The 22,806-nt window shown below is 43.9% G+C and overlaps 1 long non-coding RNA gene across 1 annotated transcript in view; it reads left to right on the forward strand.

The window, feature by feature from the left end:
* LOC137464258 (uncharacterized) overlaps positions 1–22,806 on the forward strand; it is a 360,835-nt gene that overhangs the window by 321,782 nt on the left and 16,247 nt on the right. The window lies entirely within an intron of this gene.

Below are 22,806 nucleotides of genomic sequence, written 5' to 3' on the forward strand. Positions count from 1 at the left end.
TTGGATATTATGTCCTCGAGGGACAGCTTTCCGTATCCCCTGTATGATGATGTTTCGTAAATCTGCCATGTGAGCTCTATGTTGAGGGTCCTGATTATTCCAGTCAGGATGTTGCATGGGCCACTTGGTGTCAGCAAGGGGGCCTTGTTGATGCTCATCATCCCCTATTCTCATTCCCACTTCCCTGATCATTCTCCTCTCTTCTGAAGTAAATAAGATACCTAAAATGGATTGTATCTCATCCCATGTATAAATATTGGGGCCTAAGAATTGATCCAACCTCTCAGCAACCCCAAGGGGGTCCTCTAAAAGGTGCCCCATCTCCTTCTTGAATTCTCTTGCATCTCCCGAGTTTAAGGGTACAGACACATATCCGACCCCTAGAATCTGGGCAGGTTGTCCTGGTTGGCCTGCGTTAGGATTAGGAACCATGCCCATCCCTGCTTCCCGAAGTGGGAATAATCCCATCTCCTCCCGCCTCCTTCTGACCTGACTTCTGGTTATCCACCGGTTGTCTCCTTTGAGCTTGATATTCTGGGCCTCTCCCTCCGAATCATCTGGTATCGGGATGGATGGTTCAGGAGTGGGTAAGGGTGGGTAAAGGTTTCGGGGAGGGGAGTGAGGAGGAGAAGGAAGTGGAGGAGGTAGTGGAGGGGGTGGCGGTATGTAGGGTAGAGGAGTGGAGTCAGGTAGGTCTGGATCCTCTTTTGATCTTTTCTTCTTCTCCCTAGTACTGAGTGCGAATAGTCTAGTGCGAGTCTCTCCGACTATCCAAAGGGAGGCATATTCACTCTCTTCTAGGTTATAAGGTTCTTTGGAATTTACATAAATATTTAAAGCCTGGCATATCCAGTCTTCGAACGAACCAAAAACTGGCCAGTACAGGTGATCTCCCCTTATTTGCTTCCCCCCCCCAAACTTCCATACAGTAATGTATCATTTTTACCTTATCTTTTCCTTTTCGAGAAGGGAAGGCATCCCAATGTTTGATCATTAATCCTAAGGGGCTATCTGGAGGGATTTGGGGAAGCTTTACAGGGGTTCCCCCACCCATGGGACCAGAGGGCTTGCTTTCCCTCTGTCCCATCTTCCAGAGTGTCTTCACACACACATCTCAACGCTTCCCCCAATTCGTGGCCCAGCCCGTCGCCGGGTGTGGGAATCGCACTACTATGAGGTCCACACTCGCCTCGTCTCACAAAGACGTCTCATTCGTCACACTCCAGGATCCCAACCCCGACCAAGCGGTCCCCTGCTTCTTTTAAGCAGGGGCCTCGGAAAGTCCCGAGGGACTGCTGAGATATACTTACACAATCCTGTGTCTTCGCCCGGAACTTTGTGCACAAAGATTAAGGGGTTGCCGGCTATTCTTTGCTTGCCATTGAATTTGGGTTCGTCGGTAAGGGTTTTGGAAGAAAAATTCCTATGCGGGGCTAGTTGCTAAAGCAGCAGTGAGGGCGCCTCCCCGTAAGGAATTTACAGCAGATGGCCCTTATCCGAGTCACGGCACCAAAATTGTTATAAGTTAAGGTAAATAATTTGTCTGATCCTTTAGGGATTGATTAGAAAATTTATTGATTACAGCAAGCAATGACAAAGCAAACAGTGCTGGGTGTAGCTGGGGAGTCATTGCTCCGCCAACGGCTCACACCGCTTCCCTTTTCCCACAGTCTTTTATTTTCTCCCTTCTTCCGCGTTTGTGGCTTTTCCGGGAGTACTCTGCGCATGCGCCTCCAGTTGCTAGGGGTTCGCCTTCTGCTCTCTGGTGGTTGTCTGAATGAAGGCTCTCCTCCACTTCCTTGTTGGGGGTTTATGACCCTGTAACAATCTTTCCATATATGGTTACACACCTCCCGACCCTAATTGTACAATCAACTTAAGGAGTCAGTATATCCTTGGGTTTCCTGTTATTCACAAAAGCCTCCTCCTTTGTCTGAGTTCCTGTTACAGTGCCCTCATTTCTTTTTCTTTATTTTGTTCATCAAATCTTTTTAATTCCTGTAGGCTGAGGGCTAAGGTTTCATTAGCCTGAGGCAAAGTCCCTTTCTTCTTTTCTGGGCTGCACCTATTCATGTGGAGTTCTTTCACTGTGGCAAGTTGAACAGAACCCGTCTGGAGAGTGATGATCACCTGTGATCGTGTTCCCAGAGTTCGGTATTCAGATGTATCTCCCTGATGGTTGTGGTTATCTCATTCGCAGGTACAGCGTGTTTGTCATCCCGGTGTTCTTCAGACCACCTTGACGGATGATCCATCTCCGGGCTGGCCATGTTTATTACTTTTGCAAATGAAGCCCTCCCTCCTTTGTCCAGGTGGTTTCGACCCGGTGTTGCAATCCCCATCTCTGGCTTGGGCATTTAATTTTTTTCTTTCTTAAAAACTTTCATAAGAGTATATTTTAATAGTACATGACTCTATGTGATCAATCTTATTTGCACGAATTATCATATACATACATGACACTAACCTTATATCTTTTACGAAGTTTTTCCTACTTCCTGAAGAATTTTTTTCCCAGTGAGCCAGAGACATTCTTCCCCTAGCGCTATTGAACTTAAAATCCCCCGCTCTGCTCAGTTTTCGCCACTTACACTTGTTTGGTTCTGTAATGAACAAAGTTTCCAGGTGTTCCCCAGAGAGGTGGGCAGGGCCTTCCTAGTTCCCATGGCAACACTGGAATGACTGCTGGCTACCGATATTAAAAAGTTAATAAGCTAATTGCTCTGTTTTTTTTTTTTCTCTAAACTACCTAGAGATAATCTGCCTTCCTTCCACCCCACCAACATTCTGGGACTAACATGCAAATAAGAAAACCCCCTGGGATCATGGGAGTATTTTTTGGGGATAAAGACACCCCTAAATAAAGAACTAAACACAGTAGAGGGGGATAGACAAATGCCCTAGCTGAGGAAGATGGAAACACAACGCCTGATGTACTTTTGTCTGTCACCACCACCTGAAAGCGACTAGACTAGAGTGGGCTGGGGCAAGTGGAGCCGGAAGAAAACAGAGAGCCCTGGTGCTGCCACCAGGGAATGAGCGGGGACTGCTGTTGTTCTGGACTCCAGCAACAGACTCTGCACTCCACGCCTCCTCACCCTTGGGCCACCAGTTGTGCCACAGGGAAGAAGAAGGGACTGCTGCTGCTCTGGACTTCAGTGACAGACCCTGCACGCCTCCTTCCTTTCGGCCACCTGGAAGAGCTACAACAACAGGGACAAGTTCCATTCGGGACCCCTGCCCAGCTGATCTTTTTAATAAAAGAGCTGAACATTAATAAAGGCATAAGCTCTATTCATTTCAGGTTCCACTTAAGGAGCTCAATTGGGCCTAAGCTTCTGCCTTTCCATGGCCATTCTTCTGACATACAAGTCCCTCCACAGACCCAACATTTGGTTATGTTAAGGTCCCTACTTATTCTTTCCCCCAACTCCACAAACTGATTTTTACCCATTCTTGAGATATCTATTTGTCCTTCCAACTGCTGTTCAAGTTTTGTATGCAAATCGTCTAGTGGAATTGGCACAGGATTAGATTGTTTTGCTGGCTTAGCCTTTTTGTTTATCAATTGCTCCTTTAGCAAATCTTGGGTTTTATTCCCAATAGCGTATGTGAAATTAATCCATCTCTCCCCTTTTGGGCACTGACTTCCTATCCTGTTACCACTTGTTCCTGAGTTCTCCGCAATCCAGTGCCTTTTCCCATTGGGCATGCAATTGCCTAATTCGGATGGGTTATTGTCGGAACCCAGAATGTCCCTTGGACACTCTTGGATGTTCCGGGCCCAGGTCAAAAGCATTTGAGACCCTGGAATGCAGCCACAGACCCCTGTGGCTTTGAAACTGATCCATAGAACAATTTACCAACCTTGCAGGAAGAACAAGAAATCGCAAAAGTTTAGATATTATAGTAGAAGTAGTCACAAAGTGAGAGGATGAATTTTTGAGTGCTGTACAGGGGGAGTTTAGGCCTTGTACAGAGGGGTCTGAGTTTTGTACATGGGGGTCAGAAGTTCTAAGATGGAGGGACTTGGGTGTGCCCTGTCCTCTTTCTTTCTTCTTCCTAACCTCCATGTTCTTGGTGATGTTGGCATTCACAGATTGGTTTAGAGTAGAAAGTCACCATTCAATATAGGTGATGGGCATTGGGGAAAAACTATAAACATCTAATACGCAATGTATGATATAAAAGAAGGCACCAGCCCCCTGGGTGTGGGATTGTGCCTTTGCCTGACTGCTGAATGGACCACAGCAGCTCAGGGAGAAATCTTTTAGATAACATACAATAAACTACCTTGAGACCAGATGACTGAAGACTACTGAGTCTTTCTTTGGAAGCTTGGGTTGGAGGACTTTTCCACCTTTCCAGGCCACCCCAATCAGGGAGTGAGGCCCGACAACAATAGACCCCGCAGGTTATAACAGTGACTGTTGACATGAGTGTGAAAAATAAAAAAGGAACCTTGGTGTTCTGTCTGAAACTGTCCTGATCCTCTTGTTTGAAGTGGCAGTATTCTTCCCCAATGAGGGTATTGGAGGCGACTCAGGACTTGTCCAGGTGGTACTTGAAACCACTGATACAAGCTCGGTCTTATTTCCCAATTAGGTGTGATACTTTGTACATTTCTTAAATCATTTGGGTCTTCCCAGTTCATTACCACCCATTCCTCATTTAAGAGTCAATTTGGTATCACCGGGTTTAGATGTTATTGTCCACTCCTTAGGTTCTTCTACCGGTCCTTTGATTCTGCTGGCATGGATCCACCCTTATTCCCTGGTCCAGATTGCAGCCTCAGTCATCAGCAATACCTGAAAAGGACCTTCCCATTGTGGAGTTAAAGATTGTTCTTTCCAGGTTTTTACTAGCACCCACTCCCCTGGATGAATAATATGGATTTTAAAGTCTGAAGGTATGGTCTGAGGGGTTATCCCTTTTAACCGCAAGTTGTCAAGAGTTTTTGCAATGGTGTTGACATATCCTTTAACACTCATTTCCCCTACTTCATAGGTAGCATTTCCATGTTGGGTGATTGGAAAAGGTAGCCGAAACAACATCTCATAAGGTGAAAATCCCGGGTCTGACCTGGGTTGTGTTCGGATCCTCAATAAAGCTAAAGGTAGGCATTATACCCATGAAATTCGGGTTTCCACTATTTAGAAAAAGTTCTCTTTAAAGTCTAGTTCATCGTCTCTACCAGGCCTGAACTATGTGGATGCCATGGGCTATGTAACTCCCATTTTATCCCCTAAGCTTGAGTTATTTGTTGTAACACTTTTGACATAAAATGCGCTCCTCTGTCTGAGTCTATCCTATTAACCATTCCATATCTGGGAATAATCTGTCCCAAAAGGGTTTTACATACCACATTGGCTGTGGCCTTGACAGTGGGAACCACTTCCACCCAATGAGTTAGATGGTCTCTTATTACTAATAAATACTTTAATCTCTGTACTTGAGGAAGTTCAGTAAAATCTACTTGGATACTTTGAAATGGTCGAAGACCTAACTCAACCTTCTAATGTTGTTTTTCCTCATCAACTTTTTATTTATCCTTTGGCAAGTTATACATCTTTCAGTTCCTTGCTTTGCTGCTCCAAAAATCCCAATGCACCCATAGTTCCTTAAAAAATGATCATACAAAGCATGGGTACCCCAATGGGTTTTCTGATGCATGTCTTCTAATATTTTCCTAGTAAGTGGTTTATTAAGTAATTGTCTTCCATCAGGAAGTTTCCATTTCCCAGATTCATCTTGCTCTCCTCCTATCTTGCTTAATTCTTTTTCCTCTGCTTCACTAAACTTTGGAATTTCCAATTTCTTCTTCTTTGGAATTTAAAGTAACATAACTCTTTCAGCCCCATTTTCTGCTGCATCTTTAGCTTCCTGATCTGTCAAATTATTTCCTCTTATTTCTGGGTTCATTCCCTTTTGGTGTCCCTTAATATTAACTACAGCTATCTCTTCAGGTAATTTTAATGCCTCTAAAACCTCTAAAATGAGTCCTTCATGTATTAATCCCTTTCCTCCTGAATTAAATAATCCCCTTTCTTCCCAAATTTTTCCAAAGGTATGTACTACTCCAAAGGCATACCTTGAATCAGTATATATAGTTCCTTTCTTGTGTGCTAAATATTCCAGTGCTCTTTTTAGAGCATATAATTCACAAGTCTGAGCTGACCAGTTTGAGGGTAATTTCCCTTTTTCAATAGTTTGCATGTTTTTCCATCAACTACTGCATACCCTGACATTCTTTTTCCTTGTAGACATCTGGAGGAACCATCCACATATATTGTTTCCCCTTCTGAAAGGGTTTGATCTTCAAGATCTTCCCAAACTTTAGTTTGGTATTGCATAATTTCTAAACAATTATGTATTAGGTTACTTACTGGTTGTCCATATAAGAATTGAGCGGGATTTAAACTTCTATTTACTTCTAGTGTCAAATAATCTCTGTCTATCAAGATTGCTTCATATTTTAACATACTAGAGTCTGTCAACCATTTTTCAGCTTTTTGATTTAACACATTTCAAACTGCATGAGGTGTACACACAATTAGTTAACTTCCAAAAGTAAGCTTCCGACTATCTTCTACCAGGATCGCAGTAGCTGCAAGAGCTTGAATACATACTAGCCAGCTGTGGCTCACTGGGTCCAACATCTGATAAATAAGCTACTGGTCTCTTTACTCCTCCCCACTCCTGAACCAGAACTCCATGAGCTACCCCATTTTCCACAGTCACATACAGATGAAAGGGTTTCGCTAGTGAAGGTAAGCTTAAAGCTGGTATTGAGGCCAGTTTTAACTTCAACTCTTCTAATTTAACATAATCTTCCTTGGTCCACTTTATATCATCTCCCTCTGTCAATTTTCCATACAAAAATTTTACTGCGTCTGTGTACCTGTCTATCCATAATCTACAATATCCTAATAATCCGAGCAGTTTTCTGTTTTCCCTCTTTGAAGAGGGAGGGGGAAGAGATAAAATTCCTGCAATTCTCTTGGGGTTGAGCTTCCAGCTACCCTTAATTATTAAGTGTCCAAGATATTTTACCTCTGGTTCTACAAATTGCAGCTTCCCTTTTGATACCCTTAATCCCTTTTCCCCAAGAAAATTCAAAAGTTTTATAGTAGCCTCCCTAACTTCAACTTCAGCTTCCCCAGATAATAGAAGATCATTCACATATTGGATAATTTGTATTCCAGGAGGGGTGGGGAAGGCTTGTAGTATTGTTTCTAAAGCTTGCCCAACTAAGTTTAGAGATTCAGTAAACCCCTGTGGTAACTTTGTCCATCTTAATTGCTGCTTTCTCCCAGTTTGTGGATCTTCCGATTCAAATGCCAAGGTATTTTGGCTCTCCTGGGCTAGTGGACAAGCCCAAAAAGCATCTTTAAGATCCACTACACTATACCACTGATGCTGGGGTGAGACCTTACTTGGAAGAGTGTAAGGATTTGGTACTACTGGGTAGCGAGTTCTTTTATTAACCTCCCATAAATCTTGTACCAATCTATAGTTCCCATCGGGCTTCTTTACTGGGAGAATAGGGGTATTATGAGGAGACATACAAGGTTCTAATGTCTCATCCTGTATTAGTCCTTCTATTACTGGCTTCAAACCTTCCCGTCCTTCTAAGGATATAGGATACTCACGTACACGTATGGAACAAACTTCTCTCGCAATCGTGACCTTTATGGGGACAATATCTAATCCTCTCCTATTTCCTTCCCCAGCCCAAACTTCCTTGTTAATTTTTTCCTCATCCTCTTGGCCAAGTTTTTAAACTCTAGCTGTCATTTTCCCTTCTTCTGGTATAACCCTTATTCCTAGTTTCACCTGTAAGTCCCTTCCCAATAAGTTGCTACCTGCCCCAGGGACCAATAAGACATCCCCCATACAAATTCTAGTTTCTCCCTCAATTATCACATCTTTAATGACAGGAACTATGAAACTCTCTCCTTTTGCTCCTGTTACTTTTACAATGTCTTTGCTTACACTACAACCTTTTGGAATATTTAACCTGCAGGTTCTTTCTGCCCTTGTGTCTACCACAATTTGTAATTTTTCTTCTTGGAGACCCACTTTTAAAGTTATCACAGGCTCCAGATGGTATTTGTCCCCCAGAAAATAGAGCCTATGACTTCCCTATTCCTCCTCTGGGCCCATCTCTCGAAAGATTTTCACATCTTTTATTTGATTTGGGCAATTTCTTCTATAATGTCCTTCGACCCCACAGTAAAAACAGATATTTCTAGAATGCTCCTGAGATTTGGTTTGTACTGGGCTTCTGTTCTTTTGCTTTCATATGTCTCTACGACCTTCATGTCTAGGAGTGGTACCTGGGAGTTTTAGATTCCTCTGGAAATTGTTTTCTCGCATAGTGGTTACCATAATTTTTGCTTTCACTTTAGCTTTTTCTTCATCTCTCCAGACATAAATCTTTTGAGCCTCCTTTAATAAATCATCTAATGATCTATTATGCCAATCCTCAATTTTTTCTAGCTTTTTCCTAATATCTGGCCAAGCATTAGTGACAGAATTAATTCTTAACAGGGCTTGTCCCACAGTAGTCTCAGGGTCTATTCTGGAAAATTGTTTCATATTTCTCTTAAGTCTGTCTAACCATTCAGTTGGAGTTTCTTCTTTCCCCTGCTGTCCCTTAAAAGTCTTTGCAGTTCATGGTGGAAAAAAGAAGCTACATGAATATGTGGGACTCTGAAAGGAAGAAAAGGGACTCTGCCTCGGGCAGAATAAACTGCATAAAAACCCTTCTCCGACAGAACAGTCTGTGTGAACACAGGAGACCCTATGCTGTAGCAGTCACACCTGTGTCTCACCCAGCGCCGATACCCAGGCTCAGCACTGAGTTTTTGATTGGATTGTGGCTATCTCAGACCGAATTTCGGTCGCACAATAAAAATCTATTTTTATTAAATATTAAATTTAGCTCCATTAATTTTTAACTATAACATCCTCCATAACCTTTCTCCCGTGTTTTGAGGAAAGTTCAAGGGAGGGCTGTCAACTGAGCTTCTTGTGTTTCTATAAGGTGCATCTTCTTCAGGAAGAAAGTTTTCAAGGAACAGCAGGAGCTGTCGTTACCAAGGGAATGAGACCCGGGGCAGGGACGGCAGCCGGCACAGGCGGAGCAGCCGGGGATGGGGCAGTGGGGAGAGCCGTGGGAAAAGCGGTCGAGGATGGGACGGCCGGGACAGAAGGGACCCCCGGCTCGGTCGGCACAGTGACCACAGACCACGAAGCAGAAGGGACCCCCGGCACGGTCAGCGGAGCGATGGCAGGCTAGGCGGTCGGGACCGGGGCAGACAAATTCACTGGCTGGGCCGGAGCTGGGATGGGGGCGGGAACCAGCCGTGCAGCCGCTAGTGGCGAGAGCGGGAGTAGCGGCTCAGCCGCGAATGGCGGGGGAGCAAGCAGGAACGGAGGAGGCAATACATGCAAAGAATCCTGTGAAAACCGCCAATCACTTGGTTTTTAAAATTTTAAAAGTTTAATAATAATAAAATAGTTATAAAAATAGTAATACAATTAGAGTAATAAAAATTTAGAGTTAGGACAATTACAAGACAATAAAAAGTAAAGAATTACGGACGTCCGGATGCTCTCGGGCACTTAAGCCCGATAAGCATACCTTGTGAACAAAGGAATAACCTTTAAAAGCAATAGCCTGTTGCATATTCATATATCTCATACATGATGCATAAATTCCTTGCAAATTAAGAACTTTTATGGTTTTTGTCAACTTCTTCTCCTTAATCCTGGTGGTTCCATAAAGACAGAGAGAAGGTGTAAGAATGTTTGTCTTTTCCGATAAGGAGGCAGTAATTCTTTATGGGCCCCCATCACTGCCATCTCTGTGGGAAGAGTTTCTTGATTATCTCATCTCTTGCTTGAGCTAGTAAAAAAACCCCCACATACATAGTTTCTATTTTAACTACAAAACTACATTTACCATACTATTAAAATGTTAATACAACACTTCTAATCAATATAACATAATACATATAGTATTCAATTTAATATTTGCAAAAAGCCAAACATAAAATATGCATTTTTCACAATCCCTCCTCTTATCCTTTATAAATCATTTGGCTTGAGCAATATTTCTTATCCAATTGCATTCTTTGGACTATGTTGGTAATGAAATAAAACATGGGATTAAACAAGGAAGAAACATCAGAACAGCTGTAAAACATCAAAGGAAGAATCCTAATTTCTTCTACTATCCCATCCTCAATACATTACCCCATCAGTTAGTTTTTAACATTGTTTTCCCTCTTTTGGACTGATATCTGGGTTATTTCTTTCTCATTGTTTGGTTTGGTTTTTTTCCCAGGATGACTTTCCCGTTTTCATCTATTTTCAACAATTTGATATATTTAACTTTCCACAAACACCCCTTTCTTTAGCCAATAAATAGTCTAAAGCCAACCTGTTCTGATACACTACAGTTTTTGTTTGGCTTTGCTGACTGGATATTAATTCCAATGCCGGAGCGGCTTTGTTCGTTATCTTCTCTATGACTGCTTGGAGTCTTATAATACGATTCGGTATATAATTTGGGTTTAATACAGAGGTAGATTGCTGTAATGGTTTCACCTTTTTGTTTACTAATTCCCTTTTTGCCAAATCTTGGACTGTATTTCTGAAATCAAATGTAAAACAAATCCAACTCTCTCCTTTTGGACATTCAATGCCCCATCTATTATCACTTTTTCCTAAGTTCCTTGTAATCCAATATTTTCCCCCATTTTGCCTGCAGGTACTCAATTTGGATGGGTTATAACAGTGGCTGTTGACATGGGTGTGTGTAACAAAAAAGGACCTTTGGTTTCTTTCCATGTAATATTTTCTGTAGCATTTGTGACATGATCTTGCCGGTATCTCGAAAGGTAAAAGACAGCAAATGAGAGACAGAAACAGGAATAACAGAGGTCTGGTATGGCTTATACCCCCACCTCCCCTGCCTATGGAGTTGCTTCCCATAGCAGGTATGTGCGATCTTCTCGGTGGCGAGTACAGTGGTCAGTCCAGGCTTGCCCTCTGTTTCCCTTGTTACTCCTTTTTACTAAATATTTTTAGGCAAGTCCTTTTTGGCACTCCTTAACTGAGGTTTCCCACCGTTCCTCAGGTATCTCTCAGTAAACAGGCAATGATAATTCCCATCCACAAAACAAAGTTACTACTTCAGTTGTTTTGAGTTCTATCTGTATAGGGGATCAATTCAGTACTTGATACTTCTTGCAACGAGAGCATAGATTTTGTGAGCTACAATACCAATTATTCCCATTATTTGAACATTTACTTATAACCCAGCTAGCGTGTCCAGCACTGGGATGAATAAAAAAGCGCTACGTGCTGACCATGGTGGAAGCCACCACTGGATGGCTAGAGACCTACCCTGTACCTCATGCCACTGCCCGGAACGCCATCTTAGGCCTGGAAAAGCAAGTCCTGTGGAGACATGGCACACCTGAGAGAATTGAATCTGACAACGGCACCCATTTCAAGAACGGCCTTATCAACACCTGGGCCAGAGAACATGGTATCGAATGGATATATCATATCCCCTATCATGCTCCAGCTGCCGGCAAAGTTGAACGGTGCAACGGACTCCTTAAGACTACCCTGAAGGCACTTGGTGGGGGAACATTTAGAAACTGGGAAAATAACCTGGCAAAAGCAACCTGGATGGTCAACACCCGAGGATCCATCAATCGAGCTGGCCCTGCCCAGTCTGAACCCTTGCACACAGTAGATGGAGATAAAGTCCCTGTGGTACATATGAGGGGTATTTTAGGGAAAACTGTTTGGATTAATCCCACCTCAGGCAGAGACAAACCCATCCGTGGGATTGTTTTTGCTCAAGGACCTGGTTACACTTGGTGGGTAATGCAGAAAGATGGGGAAACCCGTTGTGTACCACAGGGAAACCTGGTCTTAAGTGAGAACTGAGTATAAGATTTCATTGTGACACAGATGGAAATAGAATAAGGGGTGGATAATGTCCTGGCTTGTAAAATAAGCATGTATTCTATTTTGCCATCTGTTGGGAGTTAGGCAGTTTTTTCTTATCTCTTTCAAGAACAATGACACTGCCAGGAAGATAATCTCCTGTCAATGGGCTATTGAATTACTCACTGTGGCTGGTAAGACTAGTTACATCATCCCATTGTGAGATGCTCCACCCAGAGGGAGGAGCCAAGCATCCCTGCCACCATAAAACAAGCATTTCTGAGACAACAGACAGCCTTCTTCGCCGGATTTCCCAGAGGAATCAAGAACCAGGCCCAGCTGCTCCTTCGCCGCATCTTCAGAAAGGACCTACACCCTTCTGCAGATTGCCGCTCCAGGAGGAGCAGCCACCACCTGGCTGGACTACTATCAACACCCTGACTTCTCAGGGTGTCAGGTTTTTCTCACTCTGCCAGTGGTTTTATTTTTGCTTGTGCTAAATTGCATTGTTATTTAGTTTTTTCCTTCCTAGTAAAAAACTGTTATTCCCATTCTCATATCTTTGCCTGAGAGCCCTTTTAATTCTGAAATCGTGATAATTCGGAAGGAGGGGGTTTACCTTTTCCATTTCACAGGAGGCTTTTGCCTTCCTTCACAGACTCCTGTCTTTTCAAACCACGACAATACCATTTCCTGGCCTATGGGAAAGGAAGAGACTACGTGCAGAGCAGCAAGGAGAGACCTGATAAGGAGAAAGAATGTATATGGAAAACAGGATACAGGGTGTAAAGACAACTGAAAATGGGGCCCCTTATGTTCTGGAAACAGATGGATCCTGACCCCTGGCTTGGACCGTGGCCAAGGAATCAATAGGCATGTGCAAAGCAGTGGGGTCGAAAAGTCAGCCTGAAGAAGACCATTCTTACTTCATCCCTTTTACGACCCCCGAAGCCTGGGATGACCACCAGAGACAGCTGCGCAGGCGCAGAGGACCGACAAGCTGATTAGCATACAGAGCGGAGAGGGAGGGGAGCCAGGAAATGACCCATGAGGAAACTTAATGCATATGTAACACTCCAGGGCATAAAAGAACACGTGTGTAAGCAAGGGGCACACATGTATTTGGGGAAATGCCCCACATGCGTCCGGCCGAATAAACATACCTACTTTAAAACTCACTCTGTCTTTGAGTTTTAGAGTCTGGCTCCGCGTGTCACAGTGTTAAAAGAAAGACAATGCTGCATTAACTTTTACCGTTAGTTTTCTTCAAAACTTTCTGGGTTTAACTAAAATCTTTTTCTACAGCCTCTTCTTCTTCTTGTATCCAGCTGTGTTAATAGCTGCAGAGGCCAATTCTTCTTCCTGTGAGCTATAATTAGTTAAATAAAAAGACCAGGCCAATTTTAACACGAGATGTATCACATCTCTTGCTTTTTACTTTTTAGGCAACATTTAAGTGTTTTAGTCTTACAGACTCATTCTTCAGAACAAAAGCCTCCTCTTCTTAAAAACAAAAAACTAGAAAGAAAAAAGAATTCTTGCTTAAAAAAATAAACCACTTTGTGAAAGTCAGCTATCTCTGCCTTGATCTTATCTCTTGTGGTGGTCCCTCTCTCCCTTTTTTTTTTTTTCCCACAGCCTTGCTTTTAACTCTGTCCTTCGCCTCTCTCTCTTTTTCTCTCTCTCTCCCTCTCTTTCTCTCTCTTCACATTTTAACATCTACATTCTAACATCAGTCTACCTTCTGTTATAAATGAAAAATGATCCAGCCAAATTAAAAAAATAAAAAGAAGTTATTTTAGCAATAGAGATCTAACTTAGCCAGCCACACGGAAAACGACAGTGCCGAGCCCAGGATCAGCGCTGGGTGCAAGACACAGAGATCAACCTCAGCAGAGGTTTCACTCTATGCCTCCACACCACCATCCTGGTACAAGCGATTTTTTTATAGGGAAAATTTTGCCTGAGGCCAGGATTTCAGCATTCAGTCTTTTGTTTCATTTAAAGTCCCATAAGTTGATGAGATTTCCTTCTCGGCGACAAGGTAGAGAAATTCAAAGTCTGGTGTCGTGGAAACTCTTGATGAAATTTAAGGGAACAGAGTATTCACATGTATCGGCCCGGGGGGATGATCCTGATGTCCATCTCGGGTCGTTCACGCAATGATCAGTGCCTGGGTGTCTCTATATCGCCTCAGATAAGGCCCATCTCCTGGCGAGCCACATCTCCTTGCTCGTAAATGGTTTCAACACACACTTAGTTTTGCCTGAGAAGGGGGGGGGGGCTTCTAATGCCAAGAGGTACATCCTAACAACTATTTAACATTATATATATGAAGCAAGAAAATGGCGCGAATTATACCTGTTACATATAACAATCCCCCACCTTTTATATTAACCCATTAATTCGCGCCCTACTTATTATTTCTACTTGTTTCTATAGTTTTTATTTTGTCTTACAGTTACAGAGCCTACAACGAGTTTGTTATATATTCTTTCCTTATTTCCCCATGTTTAAGTCCTCTCCCGGAATTTCGTGGTAGTATTTGTGTATCTGTTCTCTTCCTTTTATTTGTTTTTCGAATCTGGCTAGGGCTTCAGCTGCCCTGCTATGTGGGGTCTCCTCTTCTAGTGTCATCAGTTTTGATACCTGGTTCATTTTTCTTAGAGTGGATTCTGGATCTGTGGGAAATGCTGCTATCTGCATCCCTTGTACTACTGAGCGTATGAGCCTTATGAAACAGGGGATGAGACAGGGTAGGAATATGACCCCTGCCACCGAGCATGAAATGAAGAAAATTACCTTTTTCCACCAGGCCCCGTCAAACAGATGGTCCCACCACGATGACTGGAGCAGGGAGTTCCACTTTTGTACCGGGACGTGGGCCACTCGTTTAATCTCTGTGATCAGGTCTCTAATAGTCTCCCCGTAATTGTCTATCTCTACACAACACTGAGATTCGTTAAATTTCCCACAGACACCCCCTTCCTCGGCTAGTAAGTAATCGAGGGCTATCCTGTTTTGGTATACAAAGGCCCTCATCTGAGAGTGTTGTTTGGATAATAATTCGAGGGCATCTGAGGTGTGATTGGATGCAATCTCTACCACAGCTTGCAGTCTTATTAAGCGGTTCAGCAAATAGATGGGGGTCCTATATCCCCATGACCCATCCTGTGCCCACGTTGCTGGACCATAGTATTCAATAATTCTTTCAGCGGGCCATTCATCTTCCCCCCACATTTGTCCCCCACCAATGAGAGGAAATTTTTCCTTTAAGCTTCTCCTCTCCCGATTTAGAGATTCATACAAGGGGGCCCCCAGTGAGTTGCTTTCTGCCTTGGGTAAAGTGAAGAAAACTGGTCTGATTAGTCCTACCGTGCAGGATCCCTTCCAGCGTTGAGGTAACTCGCTGTAGGCCTTTTCCCCACAGATCCAGTACAACCCATTTGGTGCTTTCCATCTATTCTTTATGTTCTCCGGTTCATTCCAGTATTTACTTAACTCATTGATTGACCGGTATGGGTTGGCTCTGGGGCCTTTGTTCCAGCAAAGCCCGATATTATCACTCCATTTGCACTTATCCTTTTTTTCTTGGCTCCAATACCCAGTAGGGTTTTCAGGCTGCCAGGTCTTAATTTTGCTGGTAGAGTTAATGGTTAAAGTGGATATGCACGGAGTGTAGCCTACAACTTCTGAGTATTCTCTACCTTCTCTGCTGAGACAGAAAGTTCCAATTACCCGTTTATCCAGCACCCACCCCTCTGGTCTTTGAATTATTTTGGGGGTCCAGTCGGCCTTCCACTTCAGTAGCTGTTCAGGAGTCAAACCCTCACCCTTCCAAGGCCATTTCTCAGCAGATTTTAGTCCCCCACAGATCCAGCAATTCGACAACCCTAGTTCCGTGGCAATTTCCTGCATCAGATCCACAAATAGATTCTGATCTGAAGCAGGTAATCCCCATTTTGTGTACTGTTTTTCCAATTGGTCATATTGCTCACTTAGAGTTTTCAATCTTTCCTGTTCCACCCTCTTTTTTCTCATTTCAGCCTCCTGTCTTTTTACCTCTTGCATTACCTGTTTCATCTTGTCTTCTGGGTCCATTCCCTCTTTGTCTTTTGTGAAGCAGAATACCTCGTCATACTGTAAACAAACCCTGTTGTCCTGGTCCTCTAAAAGGTCCAGGATAATTGGCTCAGTTTTTAGAGGTATCGTATTTTCATACTTCAGGTTATGTCCCACCCAGTAGGTTTTTCCCCCCATCACACACATACCTAGTTCATCGGGGTTATAACACAGTGAATTACCTTGAAAGTAAGCAACAAAAACTGACTCTTGTTTCCCACCAATCCATACAGTACGATTACATTTGCTACAGGCTGGGATGGAAATTTCCCCTGGGCTCTTTCAGTGCAATTTATGCGCTGACTGTCCATTTTTGAGGTATTTTAATTTTTCCTTGAATTTATATGCCCCCTGTTGAGTGTTAATTTTAGAACAAGGTTTATTAGGCTTACCCTTACTGCAGTTCCATGGGGTCAGGGGCACTGGGCCTCCTGGGTACTTGCCACTGGATTCCCCTGTTTCAGGGTTAGGAAAGTTGCTGAGGCATGTGGCTAGACTCAGGTTCATCAGGATTACTCCCACTGCTAGGATTCCTCTGCCGTTCCCTGCGTCCACTGGGGTGCCTCCAGCGGCGGGGTAGACTATCTTCTTGGCAGCAGGAATCTTCATCAGTGGTTTCGTACCAAGACCGAGCTGCATACCTTCGCTTAAAGGTGTCTCACCAGCATAATTCAACAGGATCTGCACTGCAGGGTATCTTGTTCAACCTACGGCACTCAACAGTAATGATTTTAGCTTTTGTTTGTAATTTCCCCCTCAATCTGTTCTGATATAGACGAAACTAAATTATTGAATCCAATTGAGTCAGTCTCAGCCTGGTGGCCAATACCAGAAAATGGCCAGTCAGGTTTTGTTCTTGTTTAAATCACTTTGCACACAGCCCACTAGGTCTTATTCCTCTCTGACAGTGAACAACCCACTTCTTATAACAGTATTCGCAAATGAAATATGCAAAAGGGGTAACAGTTACAATCTGGTACAGAACATCTGACCAAGTTACTCTCGGTCATTTACTAGGCCGGCGCAAAGTTATCTTCAAATCTCCAGGGGAGGAGGTGACTTTCTACTCCGGGGCTTGGTCCTGAAGGTCAATTTTCTTCAGCCTTGATGCGTGTGTCCACCCCTTCTCTGCAGTGCGTATAGCAGTGTCTGTAGTTAAAAGAACGATATAGGGTCTCTCCCAATGAGAGGATAGTGGAACTTCTTTCCATGTTTTTATGAGAACCCTGTCTCCAGGCTGTATCTTATGTATTGAGAAGCCAAGGGGGCTGTGCTGCATGATTTCACCTTGCTTTCGCAATTCTTCAAGATTCTTATTTAATGTTATCAGGTATGGTTGTATTTGCCCATCCTCTAATTTCGGATGCCCTACAGGCATACCATGAGTATAAGGCATTCCATATAACATTTCAAAAGGTGAAAGCCCTGTTTCGGAATGGGGCATAGTTCTTATGTTTAATAAGGCCAATGGGAGACATTTTATCCATGACATTTTTGTTTCTAACATTAGTTTGGCTAGTTGGGCCTTTAATGTTTGATTCATCCTTTCCACTTGCCCAGAGCTCTGAGGGTGCCACGGGGTGTGATAACTCCATCTGATACTTAAGGTATCTGCCAATTGTTTAATAATTTTTGAAGTAAAATGTGTTCCTTGGTCCGAATCAATGTAGCTTGCTAACCCGTATCAAGGTATAATTTCCTCCAATAAGAACCTTGATACTGTCTGGGCTGTAGCCCTGGAGCTTGGAAAAGCCTCCACCCAGTGGGTTAGTTTGTCTACTATGACTAGTAAAAATTTGTATCTCCTGACCTTAGGTAGATCAGTGAAATCTACCTGGATTCTTTCAAAAGGTCCATAAGCTGCTGGGCGACTCCCCAGTGTTAGTTTCCGGGAGTTTGCCCTATTTATTTTTTTGCAGATTATGCACCCCTGTACCTCTTGCTTAGCCAGTTCATATATCCCTTTATAGCCAAAGAATCTCAGGAATTGCTCGGCTAGTGCTTGGGACCCCCAGTGTGTTTGTTGGTGCAATCTCCTTAGAATCTTCCTAGTGTATTCTTTCGATAATAATTCCCTCCCGTCTGGCAACTTCCACGTACCTCTTTCCAGAGGCCCCCCAATCTTCTGATAATCTTCTATTTCCTTTTTGGAGGGTTGGGGGGGGCGGTTCCTGGGTTTCCTCCCTTTCAACCTCCGGGATACTTACCTTTAACAAAGCTGCACTTTTTGCCTCTTTGTCGGTTAAGTTGTTCCCACACACAGATTTTATTCTCAGATTCTATTTCTACATCTCTCAAGACAGGGACTTGAAAGGGTTCCCCTTTTGCCCCAATTACAGTCATAGAATCCTTACCTTTCGTGCACCTGGGAGGTAGTTGCCAGACTTTGGTTCATTTTGCTCCTGAATCAACTAAAAAATCAACTCTTGCTTTTGGGGTCCAACTTTTAATTTTATCAAGGGCTCTCCAGATGTTCGCAACCCCAAATTATAGAGCCCCTGACACCTCTAATCCTCCTGAAAAATCATTTCAACTTTTATTTATTTTTTTTTTTACAGTCCCTCTTGAGGTGTCCTCTTTTCAGTAAAAGCATTCAGGAGCACTTACCTGTTTCTCCTTCTTTTGTGTAGGTCCCCTAGTGCTTTACTAGTATTTTGTCTTTTGGGGACTGCTCCCCGGATACCTGGTATTACCATGTTTCTTAGTCCCATCATTTTGGCCCAATCATCTTCCGCCTGAGCGTTCCATGATGGTCTTTGTTCTGGCCACTTCTCCGCCCCGCTCCCTCCCTGGGTTTTCTGAATTCCCAATCCTTGATGGCAGCCTGCTTTATCATATCTCGTTCTTCTGCATTAAACAAGGATCTTAATATGGCTGAGATATCATCGTATGAGTATATACCATTTCCCAATAATTCCTCCAATCTCTCTGCTACCCCTTACGTGTCATCTATTAGTTTCCCCATCTCCTTTTTAAAAGCCCTTACATCCCCCGTATTGATGGGAACGTTTACAAATGCGATGACTCCGGAGGTGGTTGGGACTTCCCTTAAAGGGTATAGATTAGGTCTGTCCCTTTCATCATTACTATCCTCCATATTTTCTCTCCTTGCTTTACGCTGAGTTCTACTGGCGGGAGGAGATGAGTTTTCCCCAGTGTGAAGAGGCTGTGTGTGTGTGTCCCCGTGTTGTGGGGGGGGGGGAGGGGAGGGGACAGGTCGGGGGGTGGGGGGTGTTGAGAAGGTCCCGGTGCGTCTGCAGCCAGTATTTGGGCATTAGGTGGCGATGCAGACTGAGCTGGAGGTGCTGTTGGTGGGGCGGCCGGGACCTGTGCTTGTGATGGAGGAACTTGGTATGGGGGTGGTAGGTTTTCCAGGGGTTCCCAAGTTTTACCTGAACTTATCTTGCTGCCGGAGGTCTTAATAGGGAACAGCTGTGCGCTAGCATATTCCCACAGCCTGGCATACCCCACCCCCTCATCATCCCACTCCCCTTCTTCGTACAAGTGCTCAGAGAGTGCTTGGCAAAACCCACCCTCAAAGGTACCAAAAATGGGCCAGTATAGGAATCTTCCAACTTCCCTGTTTCCCCATACTTCCACACAGTAGTGCATCATCTCCTCTCCGGACCTCCCCCGCCCCAAGGAGCAGCCCTCCCAGTGCTCTAACATCCAGCCCAGGGGACCCTCCCTCGGAGCCTCGGGCTACCCGTCTTCCATCCTCACGATTTATTTTTCCCTGATTTTAAGTTCTTACCCTTTCAGGATTTAGAACTCTTCTCCTGAATTCTCCCCTGGACTTTACTGTTCCTTTATCCCATGTTTGAAGTTTTTCCTTACCGTGTTTCCGAGTCGGTGTCCGTAAGCCGTTCCAAGAAGTCAGTAACTCGCATGCTAAATGTATACTCCGGTCCTGTCCCGGACCGCGTCTTAACTCTAGTCCTGTCCCCGACCGAGTCTTAATTCCAGTCCTGTCCCGGACCGAGTCTTACCAAATGTTTAAACCGGTCTGTCCCCGACCGAGCCTTGCCAACTTAGTAGCCGCACAGTGAACCGCTCTGTGGGTTTTCAGTTGGAAGAAGGGTGAGCTCTCTTTTACCTGTTTCCCTGGACTCCCCGAGTCCAGAAGTCGGTGAGGTTTACCAATTTCTCGAACCCACGAGAACGTACCTTCCCTCCCCCGACCTGTCCGTGAGTGGATCCCCGTAACTCCCCCGAGTTTCAGGTCGTATGTGTGTTGTGAGTGTACCCGAGTTCTTTCGCTTCCCCCGTAGCCGACCACTTCCCTCGCGGGATAGTGAAACTGCGGTTTATTGGGGTCTGCTCTCACCCCGTGATGAGGTCACGTCTCACACACACACCCACTCACGCCTCACTCAACCACGCGATACTTACGGCTCCTTTTCCCACGTGGATTCTTCATGCACGTTGATTTTATGAGTGAAAAATTTCTGCTGCAGCCTCGGAGACTTAGGCTCCGAATTCTGAGAGCTCTGGGCCCACCTTTTTTTTCCTTTCCGTGGCTTTTGTGGCTTTTCGTAATCCAGTTGGTTCTGTGGGATTCCTCTGCCCCGTCCGGCTGCTGAACTCAGCGAGGCGCCACCCGGATCGAGGATAGGGAACCCCCTGGCTACCCCAAACCAGATCACGTCGGGGTCACCAAGATTGTTATAAATGAAAAATGATCCAGCCAAATTAAAAAAATAAAAAGAATTTATTTTAGCAATAGAGATCTAACTTAGCCAATCACACGGAAAAGGACAGTGCCGAGCCCAGGATCAGCGCTGGGTGCAAGACACAGAGATCAACCTCAGCAGAGGTTTCACTCTATGCCCCCACACCACCATCCTCTTACAAGCGATTTTTATAGGGAAAATTTTGCCTGAGGCCAGGATTTCAGCATTCAGTCCTTTGTTTCATTCAAAGTCCCATAAGTTGATGAGATTTCCTTCTGAAATTCAAAGTCTGGTGTCGTGGAAACTCTTGATGAAATTTAAGGGAACAGAGTATTCACATGTATCGGCCCGGGGGGATGATCCTGATGTCCAATTCGGGTCGTTCACGCAATGATCAGTGCCTGGGTGTCTCTATATCGCCTCAGATAAGGCCCATCTCCTGGCGAGCCACATCTCCTTGCTCGTAAATGGTTTCAACACACACTTAGTTTTGCCTGAGAAGGGGGGGGGGCTTCTAATGCCAAGAGGTACATCCTAACAACTATTTAACATTATATATATGAAGCAAGAAAATGGCGCGAATTATACCTGTTACATATAACACTTCTAACATTAGTCCACATTCCAACGTCTCGGAGACGTGAGTCTGCCAATCACCCCTCCCCCCTTTTTCAACTTCTTTACAAATTAAATTACTTTTGTTATGTGCGTTCTGCAAGCGTGCAATTCACGGCACTCTCCACCAAGGCTACTAGCCACTCACAGCTGACACAGTGCCAAAACTAAAGACTTGTTTTTTCTATCACAATTTTTTTTTTCACAAGCTTGAAAAGGTTGTAGGAACAAGGTAAACAACAACTTACTTCCAAAGTGACCCTACTTGCACCAAAAAATTTAAGACAATGCTAGTTAGTGCAATGCAATTTCCAACAAAGCCAAGGTTTGATTTGGGAAAGGCATCTGAGGACACAGAGGATGAGTTTTTCTAATCCATATTTTGAAGAGAGAACGGACAAAACATGAATACAGTGGGAGGAGACAGAAAGTAAGGAACTTGTCTCTGCAATACCTTCTCTTTGACTGCTAGGAAACAATGTCCAAAGAGGCTCCTGTGGTACGAACAATAACTGGATAGGAAGAGGCACTCTTGAATTCAAGCTTTAATGTCACAATAGGAAACAGCAACTGAGCACTGCAGTGGTGATGCACCCTGACTGCAAACTCACTAGAGGCAAGCTACTGCTGCCACGCTGCAGGGCTACCTGCAGCACAGAGGGAATCATGACCAAACTCTCCCTGCAGGCCTGGATAAACCACACAAAGAACCCACAACTTTCTCATAGCTCTCTAACTCATTCAAGAAATAAAACTACAGCAAGCAGAGATCCCCCTACCATCTTTTTCATGTGTCACACCCCCACAGTGATGCTGAAGGTAACAAATTAAAAGCTTACATTAGAAGATACTGAAACCTTTTCTTCATCCAGCTTTGTAGGTTCCCTTTTATATATGTAGCCAACTCCAATTCTGGGTCAAAAAAATGAGCCCTATTTTTCAGAAGTGCTATGCAAGCACAACTCTAGCTGCTGCTCCAGGTGCACTGCAAGTAGTCAGCACTTCCAGAAACACAAACAAACAAACAAAACAAAAACCAAGAAAGCAAAACACATTTGGGTACATGAAAAAGGACTTACTGGAAGGAAAAAATGTTTCTCATTGACCTACCAAGCAGCTGGTGTTACCTTTAGTTTAACTTTACACACTAAGAACCCCTTGATTGAATAGCCTTGCATTGACTCAAAATAAATTAAAAGTAGGTTTTGCTATGTCACAGCTGTAAACTAGTTTTTCAGTCTTAGAGTACAGCAAGTTATGTATTTTAAGATGAAAAATCACAATGCAAATTGGAAGAAATAATTTAAACTACTTGTACACAGCAAAGGGGAAAGAATTAGCTGAATCAACAGCTCAATGAAGACATTTACTCAGTATGAAGCATCCTCCCCTATTTCCTTCTCTAGCCCAAACATCCTTGCTA

This window comes from Anomalospiza imberbis, chromosome W, assembly GCF_031753505.1.
Source record: "Anomalospiza imberbis isolate Cuckoo-Finch-1a 21T00152 chromosome W, ASM3175350v1, whole genome shotgun sequence".
In the NCBI taxonomy this organism is placed as follows: Eukaryota; Metazoa; Chordata; class Aves; order Passeriformes; family Viduidae; genus Anomalospiza; species Anomalospiza imberbis.